We start from the raw sequence: 14,573 nt of genomic DNA on the forward strand, positions 1-14,573 counted from the left end.
AAAAAAATCTCTCTAAAGAAAGCATGATGTATTTATTTTCCCATTGTAAATCCTTTTTGCCTTACATCAGCTAAGGAAAGTCCTGCGCCTCCTCCGGTACCTGGAGGCTGACATGACGGCAGTCGGAGCAGTTGGTGCCTGCCACTCACCAAGGGCAGTCAGTGCCGCTGGAGAAGTGGTAACACGCGTATACGTGTAAATGCGTCAGGCATACCAGAACCCACCCTATGTAAAGGGGCAGCTCAAGCACACCTATTTGCAACGCATCCTCGCTGTACTGAAAGGAATGGGGAAGAATCTCACTGACTTTATTGGGGCCAGGATTTCACGCTTTATCTGTAAAAGAAGTCATCAGAAAACGGCTGCACTCAGTACAGAGATGGCGTGCGGAGTTCTGGCAAGGATTGTGGGTGATGCTATGTTTGCATAACCTCTCTGGGGACTACAAAGAAAACTTGCTTTGTCACACAGCTTACCTGCAGCCCTGAATTTCATCGAGTTCAACAGCCCTGAGTTGTCAGCTCTAGGAAGCAGCAGTGAGGAGTGACGGACAAAGTCCTACCCCGTTCAGACAGTGGGATGAAGCACTGGGAGCAATAGAAGGGAGACTCAGTCTTTCACAACATGGATATTCGGGCTCCATCTCAACTCAACAGAGAAAAAGGAGGAGGAAAAGTCTATTACCCTTTCTAGACTTCCACCAGCACAACCATGATTAATCACAATGAGGCTTTAAGAATTAGTTCAGCATTAAATAAGGAACATCTATTTTGCTACACAGTATATTTATTTTACAAGGTTTTCTAGGTATAAGGAGGCTTAAAGAATAACTACAATATGGTATAGATATATTCATAAACATTATGACAGAGACAGTGTAAGAGATTTTTAGAAATTAAATGCTTTTAAATGTAATTAAATCATAATAAAGATAATCGCATAGAAAACTATGCCCCTGACAGCCTGACAATGCAGGGACATCAGAAACATTTTCCACCATCATAAGGCACAGGAGATCTATGCCTACCTCATGTTGCTGAGAGGTAAATTCTATAGGGGGATAGAAAATGTATTTTAACAGCTGATAATTTCATAAGAAGTAAAATTTACCTGGCATATTTAGAATTCTCTGGGACACTAATGGCTGCAGAAAGGAAAAGATTCTTTCTGGGTTTATTACTGGTAAGAAATCCTGTCCATGGAAGAATCAGCGAGCCTTTGGCCTCTAGAGCTTCCCTTTGGCTGCCTCTAGGTTGCACTCCACCCAACAAGATTCTTCCCTTTGCCTTTAATACATCCCGAGTACTGGATGAAGACCCTCACTCTGGGGTTTGAATTCCACTCGGAGTCAAGCACCTAAATGTTACTGCCTCTAGCCCCTAAAATAGATTTGGACGGGGTAGCAAAGTGGCCTTCCAGCATCAATTTCCGTGTCTCTGCAACAGTCTAAGACTTCACGTATGAGAGAAGAATGAAGTTTTGAGAACCGCAGAAGTTCAGGGACTATCTGAATGCAAAGCTTTGGTTCAGTACCACTCCAAAAACATACATGTTAATGTAAAAGATTTTATATGTTATAGATTATAATCATAAATACTAGTTGTGATTACCTTCCTGCACTAAGAATTCTCCTGAACTCTTGCCAAAGAACAGCTCCCTGGACAGGGCAGGAAAACGCTTGAGGTGACCATAACTGGTATCCTGAGGAAACTAAATATTTGCTAGATATCTAGAGTTGCACTAATATCTGAACATTTTCTTCAGTGCACTTCTAGAGCCACATAGGCATGAGACCACCGCAGCATAACAAAGACTGGTAAAGTGAACGGGAGTTTGTAATGGCAAACAAATGTCTTCTTGAATGGCAAGTGTGATCAGAATAAGGGCAGATGTAGCTGTAAAGAGCAGTATTTTTTAAGCCACACACCCCCACACAGAAAAGCTGAGAAGCAGTAATATGTCGATTTGTGACACAGGAAGAAACAGCAAACAGTATCATTTCTGGGCTGATTTTCACATGGCCAAGAGGCACCAGAACAAATTCAATAGCGCTGAAGCCCTGACAAAAGTAAAAACCATAATCCTTTCCTTCCTGCAGGATCAAAACAATTATGAGGAATCAAAGCTCTTGCATTCAGGTGCCGTCCACGAGCATCAGTACCTACAGCAACCTTGCCTATTGACTCTGGGATTTTTCACTTCTAATCATGCTATATTTCCTGTCAGGTTGATACACTAATGTAATTCTGTACCCTCTTGGTCACCTGATTTCTGCATTCCTCAGGCTTGTGTGATGTCCCGACCGCTGGAATTTCCCTCTAGTTGTTAACTGCATCCAGGCAAAAGCTGTCATTTACACGCTAAGTCTGCCCCAAAGGGTGATTGTTTTATAGTTGTTTGGTTCAGAAATCCAGTATCACTTGTTCTGGAGAAGTGACAGCCACTCAGACATAAGAAGGTTAGTTGTGTATTAAAACAGGGCAAGAGACATGACAAAACAGATAACCCTCCTCGCTTGAAACCCTAATGAATGGAAAAAGAAACTGGGAAGAGATGAGAATTCATCTGCCTCTGGCTCAGACTCAAATGTTCAGCAGATTTTCCCATTGACGGTCTGATCTTGCAAACTATATACTCAGGAACTGTGCCACTATACCCTACCTAAATGAACTGGGACTGCAGGATCATGACCTGAAGTGGTTCATATTCAGAGAGGACATGCAGTGATCTGGCACACCACTACTCATTGCTGCTGGGAAATATATACCTAATTCACTGAAAAGGTTCTGCTGCTAAGAGTCACAGGATTCTCAATTACTTATTGCCAGTCTTGAAAGAGATGAGGTAGCACTATTCCATTTCACAAAAGATTTCCATTATTCAAAATTTCCATGAGAACATTACATGAACTAGAATGAAATTTCTAGAGGAAACGTTATGACGACAACTTAAAAAAAAATCTGCCAGGGAAAGCAATGGGTTCAAAAAATTTGTTAACGCGGGTTCTGAGTCAGAGGTGCCTTCAGTTATTACTGACACCAAAACATTTTGCAAAGCCAAATACTTTTCCAATGGCCTTTAACAGTACAGACCAATCTGCCAAGTGCTCACTATCTCGCTGCCAGCTCCTGCAGGCTCCTAAAGGAGAGAGGTGTAAGAGAAGGAAGCAAGGAGCAAGAACTAGGACCTTTTAAACCAAAACCATGACACATACACGGAACAAAAGGTGCTGGAGGAATTCTTTTGTCATGAGGAAATACAGGACTGTTAAAATACATATCTGAAGGACAGCGTTCCCTGTTGGACTTGTGAAGGCCCTGCGGAGCATGCGCTGGCACCAAAGCTACGGACATGTCAGCGGCGGAGCTCTGTAGATGCTCTATTTTTTAAAATAAATAAATAAAAGAAATATTCTGATCTCTCTCGTGCCAGTGGAAACTGTTGAAAACAACAGACCAATTTTGACACAACTGAGATTAAAATCTCTTCTAATCTATTATCTAGATGCAGGGGCAATGATGGGAAAGTGGGCAGTAAGACCAACCAGATCCTCTATAGTAAAATTCAGAGCTAGACCACTTACACTAATGAAGAAAACAGACCAGAAAGTTTGGGTAACTTACATTCATCAGACTGCCCTACATCAGACTCTGGAATTTGAAATGATTCAGTGAGAGTGTCCTCAGGGACACTGATGTAAATATAGAATAACCACAATGCCTTTCTGTGGAGTCCCTCCCATTATACACTGGTTTAGCTGAAGAATTTCATTCCGGAGACGACAAAATAAAGAGTACCAAGGCTTGGAAAAGGCCAGGTCTGTGTTGCCTTTTTTCCTTTTGTAGCTTGCCTGACGACACTTCCGGTCTAAGATAACTTTCCTTGCTCAGTAATATTTAGTCTTTCTTTTATCTTGAAGCAAACCGGTAAATGCTTTGATAAATGGAGTGAAACATTTTCCACTTTCACCATAACATCTTCAGGTGCTGAAATGCTGAAGTGTTTTACAACTTACTAAAGTAGTGCTACTCAGGGAATCAATGCTAATATTCCCATGCCTCTTTAATATGACTGAATCACAACCTATGCTCTTTTATATACTAAAGCAACCACACACTGGAGAGCCATTTTCCTACCTTCATCTATTGTGGCACATATTCTGCAAAAACAAGAGCTGCCACCTATGAAAAAAGTCATGATTCTACCCATTTGTACACTGCAACTGATGCCCTTAACACAGACCTACAAACAAACAAAGCCCCACACAAGTCTGCCACCTCCCCAAATCCCCAAACCTTAAACATTTGCAAGAAAACAAAAAAAGCACAAGGGACTTAATCAACAATCACCCCCAACTCTTTTTTTTTTTTTTTTTTTTTTTTTTTGGTGCTAAGTTGTGAATAGGTCTGATTAAAACCAACCTGAGAACTAAGAAAATTTTCAGGCTGGTCAATTGCATTTTGAGATTGCAGTTTCATTAAGTGAAAATATCTTTCAAGAACATTTACATGAAAATTCAGAACACAGAGACAATCATCAGAAAACAGAGACAATTACAAAGCTCCCAATCTCCTGAGACATTTACCTTTTTGTAGCAGGCTTTACTCCAGCCCCACTACATATTTGCTCTGATCATCAATCCTATTTGCAACTTTCAACTGGCTCCACAATCTGTGTCAGAGATCTTTGTATCAGGCAATACCTGGAGTGTCTCCATTCATCCAAATTTTAAAAACTGGTAACTGAAACAAATCAACATTTGTGCACCGACTGGAAAGAAACCATGCAGACTCACCGCAAGTGAAAATCTGTCCTTCAGTGTCTATACGACTCCCTCCTCTGTCCTTCTCTAAAAAAAGAAGGGTCAAAGCAAAATGCTGGCAGCCCAGTAAAATCTTTGAAGAGACAGTATGGTTTCAGTTACGAGAGGATGGAAAAATGAGAACCCTGGGGATCTTTCGGGAACATTAAGCTTTATTAATCAGGAATGTATTAGCCACATACCAACATTCCCAAACGGTACGCTGAATCAGAGAAACGCCAGGGAGCAACAGAACCCATCCAGGCTGGTCTTCTGCCTTACAGCAAGTTCTAGCACGCCCTGAGAGATGGTTTTCCAAGCCATTCCTTAAAAAAGAAACCTCCCCTGCTTCCACAACACCTACTGGTTGTGCGTCCCAGCGCTTTACAACCAATACAGTCAGAACATGGTCCTTAATATCTAACTTGGTAATTTTCACTGCTCATTGAACTGATTTCTTTAGGTCTTTCTCCCAGTGGATATGAAGAACAATTAATGACTGTGCTCCTGATTGTAACTTTTCACTCACTAGAATATTTTTTTCATACTCTCCTTAACATACAACAAAAGCAACACTTTCAGAAGCTTATAATGCCATGTAGGGCTTCTACGTACCCTCTTGCCCCTGGGCCAGATAACAATCAACCAGTTTCTGCTTTCTCAACAATTTTAACACTAGGACAACTTCTGCCTTGACAAACATTTTTGACCTCTCTACATTTCCACTGGGGTTCCCCAGGTAGAAATCAGGGCAGAATTTATCCCTGTGAGTTTCTGGATTAATGCCTTGGTATAGGAAGGGGAAAAGGCAAAATTAATTCTCTTTGTTAGTGCAAACACAATTCCTCAGTGACAGTTAGCCCCAAGACATTGATCTTTGTTCAAAGGAAGCACACTTCCATACTCATTTCACATTTGCACACGTCTTCTCTAGCGTAGCTTCTACAAGCCAGTATCTTCTGTATCAAAAAAAAAAAGGGGGGGGGGGGGGCCTTAGCAAACTGTTGAGAGTTTACGTTTTGTCAGAAGAACAGGAACTGGGAATTTGCAGGGCTCAACAAAGCCCATCTTAGACAGAAATTCTAGTTAAAACACCAAGTTACAGGAGGGCAGGACAGATCCCATATCCATCAGGAACTGCGAGGATTCTTGTGCTGTAAAGAACGCAGTAAGGTAGCTTGTTTGTTGTTTCAAAACTCTTCCTTCATTTAAAAGCACTGCTGTGATGGACGAAGCCCTTCTCAGCCCTGACATGCTGACGCTACCCATGCAGCACGCGCTCCGGGATGCCAGCTTACTGTGTCACATTGGCTTGGGTTCTGCCTGTTCCTTTCCTTATGCCTGCAAGCTCAATTGAACTTATGAAAATTCAAACTGTCTTCTGTCTGTTTCATACATCATCAGCAAACAATCGCTAGACAAAATGAATTTGCTTTCTGTAATTTGGAGGCTACACAAACGTCTCTGCTGCATAATACAAAAAAAGGGGAATAAAGTTTGGTACGCAAGGTTAATTCAGCATGGAGGAGAGTAGCAGAGAAACAGACGGAGAGAGAACACGAACAATAAAATACTCAACAGTAGGGAGAGTGACATGAGAAATACTTCTGTAAATTGGAGTTGGCCTTGATACCTTTGAGTGATGGAATTAAACAAAGGCACAAGTGAGCTGTGAAAGATCACCCCCACGAGTGGCTGTATCTCCATCCCTCGTGATCTGTCTACACAATATACTTATTAATAATAACAATGGTTACTATTCCTCCTCTACGCTTTGCAAACGCAAACTCAGTAATGTTCAGAGCTGTATCAGTTTGAGCCAGATTGAAAAAGTGATCTGGTGGACAAGGCAGAGCGAAGTTAAATGACCTGTCCAATGCCACTCCGTGAGCCAGCACCCGTTAAAATTAGCACACCGGATCTCTTGGTCAGTAATCAGATCACAAGGCTGCGTAAGGCTGAAAACTTGACAAACCTCTCTTTTAACAAAAATAATGTGTTGTATACTCCTTATTGGCCTTAGCCGATGGCAATGTAACTAAAACCATTGCTTTGAAAGCACATCCAGTGCGTCTCCTGTATAGGTTTTCAGGTTGTGCATACAGAATCCTTTTCCTCCACACACAACATGCTGTCATTGTCTCGTTCTAAAATCGAGCAGATGCTGAATGTCAGCAGAGGTAACTCCTCATGCTTGACTTAATCCTATTTGGGGTTAGTTGCAAACAGCAAAGTACTTAACCACATCCTTGAAGTTAAGTATTTGAGCAGTCCCACGGACCCCAATGGATCTACTTGCCTATCAACCCACATAACTTTAGTAAACAGCAAAACACGGCCAGAGCACCCAACATTGCAAGAATCCAGGCCACGGACCTTTCCTATTAAGAGCATGCCTGTACTACATTTAGAAGGCTGGGTTTTATGCAACTGCCTGCCAGATGTCCATGTGTTGTGAATCTGGATTTTTGTCTAATGCCATGTATCGAGTCAAGCATATTTTTGTATTAGCTGACAATTTGGCCCATCTTACATTAACCAGTTGCTTTAGGGACATCCTTACCCTAAAGGAAGTTTTCCACCCTTCAGTTAAAGAAATCCAATACAAAAGACCCCAGAAAACTACCAGAGCATGGCCTGCCTTTTCTTCTTGCTGTTTTTGGGTTAATACAGGAAAGCCATACTGGCAAGTTCACTTTATTAAAGATCTTAATTAGAAGTACCTGATTACAGCAAACATACATAGGTAACAAAGGAAATCTTTAAAGCATACTTTCCTCTAAAAGAAGATGCTCCCATTTTTATTGTGCCAAGTTACTAGTTACATGGACACCAGGTAGAACAAGAATCACATCCTCATTTTACAGAGTACATGCACATACGTGAAAGTTCCCCCGCTTTGTTCTTCTGTATTCCAGAGACAGGCTGTATGCCAAGGCTACAGAACTTAGAAGCAGCTAGAAGTTTACAGGTGGGGTGTTTTTTTGGAAAAAGCAAATGACACAAGAAACTCAAAGACTTGGACCTTTACTTCATGGAACAGAAAGAAAAAATAGGCAGAACAGACCAGACTTGGGAGTCGTGATCCCACACTCTTTTCCCAGTTTGACCACTGATTTACTCTGACTTTGAGCAAGCTGCTCAACATCTCTGCTTTGATGTCCATGACACCCTTGATTAAAAAAAAAAAAAAAAAATCCTATATACGAGTTTTACACTTGTGTATTTATTTCCCCTCCAAAGTCTAGAGTCTCATATAACTAAAAAAAGCCCATTCCAGCCAGCACCAATCATCAGGCCCATATATTGCTACCTGGTATTCTGCCTTAGGACTGTCTATGCAGGACTTACCGACCATCTGGATCCTAAGGATTCAGAGAACTTGCCTTAATTCAGTCCTCACTCTGCTGCTGCATTTTGGAAAGAGAATTACTTCTACTTTCCAACAACAATTCTCCTGGTTGTTCACGCAAAATCACAAGACAACTTTGAAATTCTGTACTCACGGATTCAGAAGTGTTCCCCCATTTTTCCCCCCATCACCTCCCTTTAAATTGCTGCTGGACCCAGCAAATCCACAAGTGTTTTCAACTCGGCTCACCAGTGTAATTGCAAGGTTAACCTCTGGTGGCCAGGGAAGCTGCTCATATTCAGGAATGATGAGCAGAAAATGTTAAATACCATTCACTGGCCACAGCCTGCAGTTAATACACAATATTTAAACAACACAATGGCATGGCCCTTGCCAGTAATGTAAAAACACAGTGGAGTAGAGCCAGAATGGCACAATCTGCCTGCCTGAGTCACGCTTGGCGCTCCATGCTGGAAGGGGCATGCATTAGCTGCCCACACTGTACTGTACCCTTCAGCTAGTTTAAAATAAATCTTTAAAATACAATTTAAAAAAAACAAAAGGGGAGGGGGGGTAGGGAAAAAAAATCCCATGTAATAGTTAAAATATTTTAACACTGAAGTACAAAAGTACCACTTTGGAAGAAGGCTCTGGATTTCCTTACAGACTGCACATTTTGATCTTAAACAAGAAAACAAACCGACTTTGCCTTGTAATATTCCACAGCTTTGTGCCGTCCAACTAAAATAAATTTTTTCCTACTATCTACAAGCTCCTGGATTTTTATTCATATATTATTTCATGAAATTCAGAGTATCTGAATCTGCTATATTTTCCAATCCTCTTTTGCATGCCTGTTGTTCAGCCACTGAAGTTCCAAATCTTAATTATTGTCCCAAATACATTCAATAAGCAGATTCTAAATAAGGGTAGATCCGACTGATGTACGATCTGACTTGCATGTATGGAATAACTATGCTCTTAGAAAGAGACTCCTTTCTTGCTGAGAGACGCAAGACATTATTTTGACTGTTTGTTGTGTCACAGCACAGATGAATTCGGCATTTCTGCCTTCATCTACAGCCTAAAGCAGCTGAAGCTCCCTGTGATGTCATCAGAAAGTTGTTTGGTTTTTTTCTTGTATAAAGGAGAAGAATTTGTTATGACATCACGAAAAGAGAATAACCTATATTTTATGCTATAAGGAATCTTCTGCTACTTTCTGTTATCTCTGCACCAAAGTGCAGAAATCCTCACTGACAAAGCGACAGGAACTGTAAGTCAACAAACACAGAGATGTACACTATTCCTAATAATATTCAAAACAAAGCAGAAGAGAATGATCTATTCAGGGTTCTGAAATTAAAGATCTGTAAGATGTAAATTCTGGTTTAGTTTTTAAATAAAACATCCTTTGAACTTCTGAATCCCATTCAAGGGGACTCTGACCTTTATCCAAGACCAGCTACTATGCTAACACTTGGGATGCATATAGAGTAAAAATACGGACAAAAGGTACCGGAAAAGCTTTTACTTACAGGAATGCAGTGCAGCTTAATCTTTTTGTTTTTAAGGTGCAGTGATTTCAGCATCTACAATGTAACTTCAGGCAGTCTGAAAAGAAACAGGTTAAAATCTCTTTCAGTTATAATTGGTATTTCAGATTTAATTAAAAATTAAACTTTCATAATGTTTCACCATCCAAAGCAATGCATTATCAGTCAAGCGTAGCCTTTTTTTTTTTTTTTGTTAAAAGAAGCTCTTCCCAGAGTAGTTTGCAATGAAAGAAGAAGGGGAAAAAGGCAATTGAGAGTAGCAAAATATATTTCTTCAGCAAAAGATCTCTGAATAACTTGGAAAGAAGCCTTCTGCCACTTAATTTTAACAATCAACCTTATACTAATTAAAAAAAAATAAGCATCACAATTAAAGAAGACAGAAAAACACCACCACATACCAACGACTGTGAGGGGAAAAAATGTTAATTTCAGCAAAACAAGGACATTGCTAGGACCAGAACATACGCACCAAAAGGAAAAATATGGTTTTACATAATGCCAGCCAACAACATTTTTTTAAAATTCGTTCTACAGCATGTAGCACTTTCAGACTGTTGCATGGAGGAGCAGAGAAAGACAAGTTCAAAAAGAGGAAAGCTGTTTTTAAAGCATACAAGGCAAAAGGTCCCTTGCACCCTTTTGTTAAAGGATATGAAATAACTACTTTATAAAACTGCAAGGTTTCTTATCGTGTAAAATAAATGTCATTTTACTGTGCAAAACAGATGATTAAGAAGTGGTAGCTGTAGACATAGCATTTGAACAGATGCAAAAAAAAAATTTTTTTTTTTTCCAAAATGCAGTTGGAATGACAATAAAACTCCAGGGGTTGCACCATAAATATGAGTTTAAATGTTAGACTGGAGTTTAAAACCTGTGGTTTTAATTATGTCTAATTATAAAGGCTCCAAAACCAGAAGAAATGAGAAAAACAAAAAATATTAATAATAAATTAAAACAATTTTGCAATAAGTTGTCAGGATTTGGCCTCATAATAACAAACCATACAGCAATTTACAGAGACACATACAATGTACCAATGATTCATTAAAGGAACAAATCAAAACTTGATTAAATTTTATTTTTAAAAGGTGACAGCATAACTTGCCTAATTTACCCCATTCAAAGTCAAAGCTATTCTCATCACCAGCAGCACACTGAGAGAGATCTGCAAATAATCCTGGATGAGAATCTAATGCTGATTTTGAATGTCCCACAGACCGGGGGCAATTCCTAAGTGAAATTTTTTCTTTGTTCTCCCATGAGTAAAAATCCAGTTCTTCAGACTTTAGTGTTACATGAGCCTTCCCAATCCGTCCCCACAGATGTTTAAAAAGAAACGCACTGTATCAGACGATATACTGTCACACCAACCTGTTCATACGCACATCTATACCACACATGGGAACACGCTCGGGAACTTATTTTTAGGTTTAACTTTTCCACTCCGTCAAGATCAGAGGTATTGAAAAGCAGGAGGCAAAGCAGAGAGTACGGAAGGGGACAGCACAGCAAGAATTATCAAATCTTATGCAGAACCGATTCTTGAGCATTCGAATGAAGGAACAAGAGCCCCTGACAGAGGCACTAGGACGATGCTGCCACAGGATAACCTTTATAGGCTTGGATGAAATTCTTCTTCAAGGAACCATTTGAGAAATGTGTTCCTCGTCCTTTAGACAATCTTTATATAAAATAACACTCCTCCTTTCTGCTGACTGGCATCTAGTAAGATAGACAGAGGAGCAGTGGAGAAATCCAGGCAAAAAAAAAAATGGTAAGTCCATCAGAAGTAGGCAGCAGCACAACTGCCGGATAGGTGATAACAGCTTCAGCCTCTGGACTTCCATTTCTTTCCCTTCCTTCCCCTTCCAAATTTACCCTTTTCTAACATCTTCAGGACTGTAACGCTAGCCTGCTGGCAGGGAAGGAGAGGGGCAGCGGTATTTGCAATCCAAAGCTATTTCTTTTAATGATTGCAATGAAAAACTGACCTCAACTGAGAAAACAAAGAGCATTCACTGAGGGTGAAATGTATCCCTGTATAGAGAGCCAGCATACAGACTGCTCCACTGAAGCCCTATTCCGATGACCTAAATAGGAATAAATCGGTGCATGGACTTCATCACAGTGAATTTTGTCCAAAACCCCCATTTTCTTGTCAAGAAGGAGGAAGCATTTAGCCTTCTCCTATCAAAACACAAAGGTACAGCACCCCCTTCCCATGCTGGGCACTATCCCGACAACTGCTCTTCCCTGGATTTTCCTAGCAGTTTTAACCTGAAGTTCTTCCCGCTTCGTGCGCATTCTTCTGACTGGAAAGGAAAAGGAGGAAACCCAACATCTAGCGTTACTCTGCAAGTTAAGCCCCAGGGCACAGTGCCTGCACGCACTACAATCCACCCAATAAAAGATCCACCCGTTAACAGAAACGGAGCCTCGGAAACAGCTCGCTGTGAAAGCGTGTTCACCGCCGTCCTCAAAAACTTCAATTAAATAACTTTAGTTAACCGAACACCTGACATACAAAACACGCAGCCAGAGAGCATCTTAAAGAGCTATTTTAGCTACAAGTTGGAGTTAAACCCAGAGCAAAACCTACAGAAAACCTCATTAAACCCAGAATATCAATCACTGCCACTTTAATAACGTCTTCCTTTTACAAACTGAGAAATCTGTGACCTCGAGATGAAACTATTTAGACAGGTATGTATGAGTGAGAGGTAGAAATGGAGGCAGCTTCTTAGGCAGGACCCGCGTTCCTGCACACGGGTGAGCACACTTAGCACGCACTGTGGGGCAGGGGACCGTTGTCTGAAAAGAGTGCTCTGATCCCTTTCTGGAAAGCAAGAGACGTGGCTCAAGAACAGCCGGTGAACTTTTGCTTGAGAGAGGCCCAAGAGCTGGAATTGCAAGAATGAGGAGTACGGCAGGTCAGGAATGAGGTATGTTAGTAGAGCGTTAACACGAGAGCAAGTATTAGCTCTCAGTAAAGGCTTTAAAAACAAATATTAGAAGGTAAACATGTTTTGCTCTGCTTTCTCGTGATTCTCGCTTGCCATAAAGTTTATGCAGAGCCTGAAAACTGTGAGAGCAAAGCTACTGCCTGTACAACGACCAAAGTTCATAAGCAGTATTCCACGACTTCTATGGCACCTGACTCTAGTGTGCCTGACTCATGTTTATGGTCTAGTCCCCCGCTTTCATAGGAACCACATTCACTCCACCTAAAAATTAAAGAGAAGGAAAAAAGTATCATTTGTCATTGGAAAACATTTCAGAAGATGCCAGCCTTCTGCAACCTCTTGCAATAAGGAAGGTCCGTATCTGTAAGGGTTTGATTTTCCTTGAATACTTGAAGTCAGCTGGAGCAAGTTAATGAGAATCATATACAGTTGATTAGTTATGAGGAGAGGGAATGCTAGGAGAGAACACAGCAGAACACTTATCGATATCTTTTGAATTTTCTACATAGAATTTACAACACTAGTCAATTGATCTTTTTCAAACTACTTGCTCATATCATTGCTCTCACTTCTAGAACTGCAAATCAATGATGAAGCAACTGCTACAAATAACTGTTCACAGAAAGTAAAATACCAACATCCTTAACTCAGGAAAAAACCCATTGATTACATTAAGAAAGCCTTCTTCAACAACCAGGGGAAGGGTGTTGGGGGGACGACGACGACGACCAAAAAAACCAAAATAATGAACAAAAAAAATCAAGCCCATTACTGTCAAGAGAATTTTCAAATAATCTCAGAGGCCAGTCAAGAGACCGCATTCCAGCTTCAGAATCCAAACATTGACTTAGGATATAGCCCAGATTACTTTCTGGCATTTTAGGTTTGAAAACATAAGCAGGGCCATGGACTAATTGTGTCACAGAAATCAGAGACAGAGGTCGATGCTGTACAGGCTCCTCATCTAACAACAAATAAGCAAACTTTGAAATTGGAACCAGTATAGACACATCAGCACAATGTTCTGACTAGGCTCATCAGTAATGCAAAAGAACAAATCTTATTAACATAGATACAGCATTACGCTACTGCTTTTTTAAGGTGAATTCACTTTAGTTGATATTAGGTCTCTATAAGCAGGTTTATTTTGCCACCCGTCTCTTGTCTTGAGGGGATAGAATAAAAAAAAGGGGGGGGGGGGGGGGGAAGTAATGCCTATGCTTAAAGAATCCTCTCAAAAAGGAACGTTTTCCTGAACTGGAGCCTTTTGTACTCTTTCAAAAGTACAAAGGAGTTTTGGTGATTTCCAGTTCTGTCTTTGAACTCATGGCCATTTTTATGGTATAGCAGTGCTGAACCAGGCTTCTTCCTAATCCTAGGCTCAAACTGGGGTCACAGGGCTGCTGGTGGGAGAAACCCAGTTTTTGTGATTTAGTAGAACAGGACCAGAGGAAAACCTACAGCGTAATGCTGGGATCGAGGGTTCCTGCCACTGCAAGAACTGACAACAGGAGACCAAAGGTTTCTTTGTCAAAATGGTAAATCTCCATCTGTTATTAGTTCACTGCAAAGCTGCGTGCCCACAGAGATTTCATCTTCCTTATGGCATTCATCTTTTGAGTTTACTTTCCCAGTGAAGACTGTATCCATTACACATTTTAATTTCCAAACCATGGCTGTTTCAGCTAGAAAAGCATTTTAATCAGGAAAAAGGTGTATTTTTGGCTACTTTTCACATACCCCTCACTCCCCAACAGCATTTGAACTATTTTCGTTCAAGTATGAAAAATACTGCCTTTGGGCAAAGACTAACACTCCTTGAAATTTGAGTTTCAGAAAGTTAGAGACACTCAGCTGAATAAAAGCCACGATGCATAACCCACCATAACGGCGGC

At 40.6% G+C, this 14,573-nt stretch overlaps 1 protein-coding gene across 11 annotated transcripts in view; it reads right to left on the reverse strand.

Moving 5' to 3' along the window:
• The window catches only part of ZBTB20 (zinc finger and BTB domain containing 20), a 513,942-nt gene that overhangs the window by 332,422 nt on the left and 166,947 nt on the right, over positions 1–14,573 (reverse strand). For 10 of the 11 annotated variants that reach the window (XR_011325138.1, XM_069785795.1, XM_069785793.1 and 7 more), the window contains one exon: positions 9,692–9,767. The gene's annotated coding sequence lies outside the window, so the exon portion shown is untranslated. Of the gene's footprint in view, positions 1–4,956; positions 5,761–9,691; positions 9,768–14,573 lie in introns of those variants that run through there. The other variant, XR_011325139.1, reaches the window with a different exon arrangement.

Source organism: Haliaeetus albicilla, chromosome 6 (genome assembly GCF_947461875.1).
Source record: "Haliaeetus albicilla chromosome 6, bHalAlb1.1, whole genome shotgun sequence".
NCBI classification, from domain to species: domain Eukaryota; kingdom Metazoa; phylum Chordata; class Aves; order Accipitriformes; family Accipitridae; genus Haliaeetus; species Haliaeetus albicilla.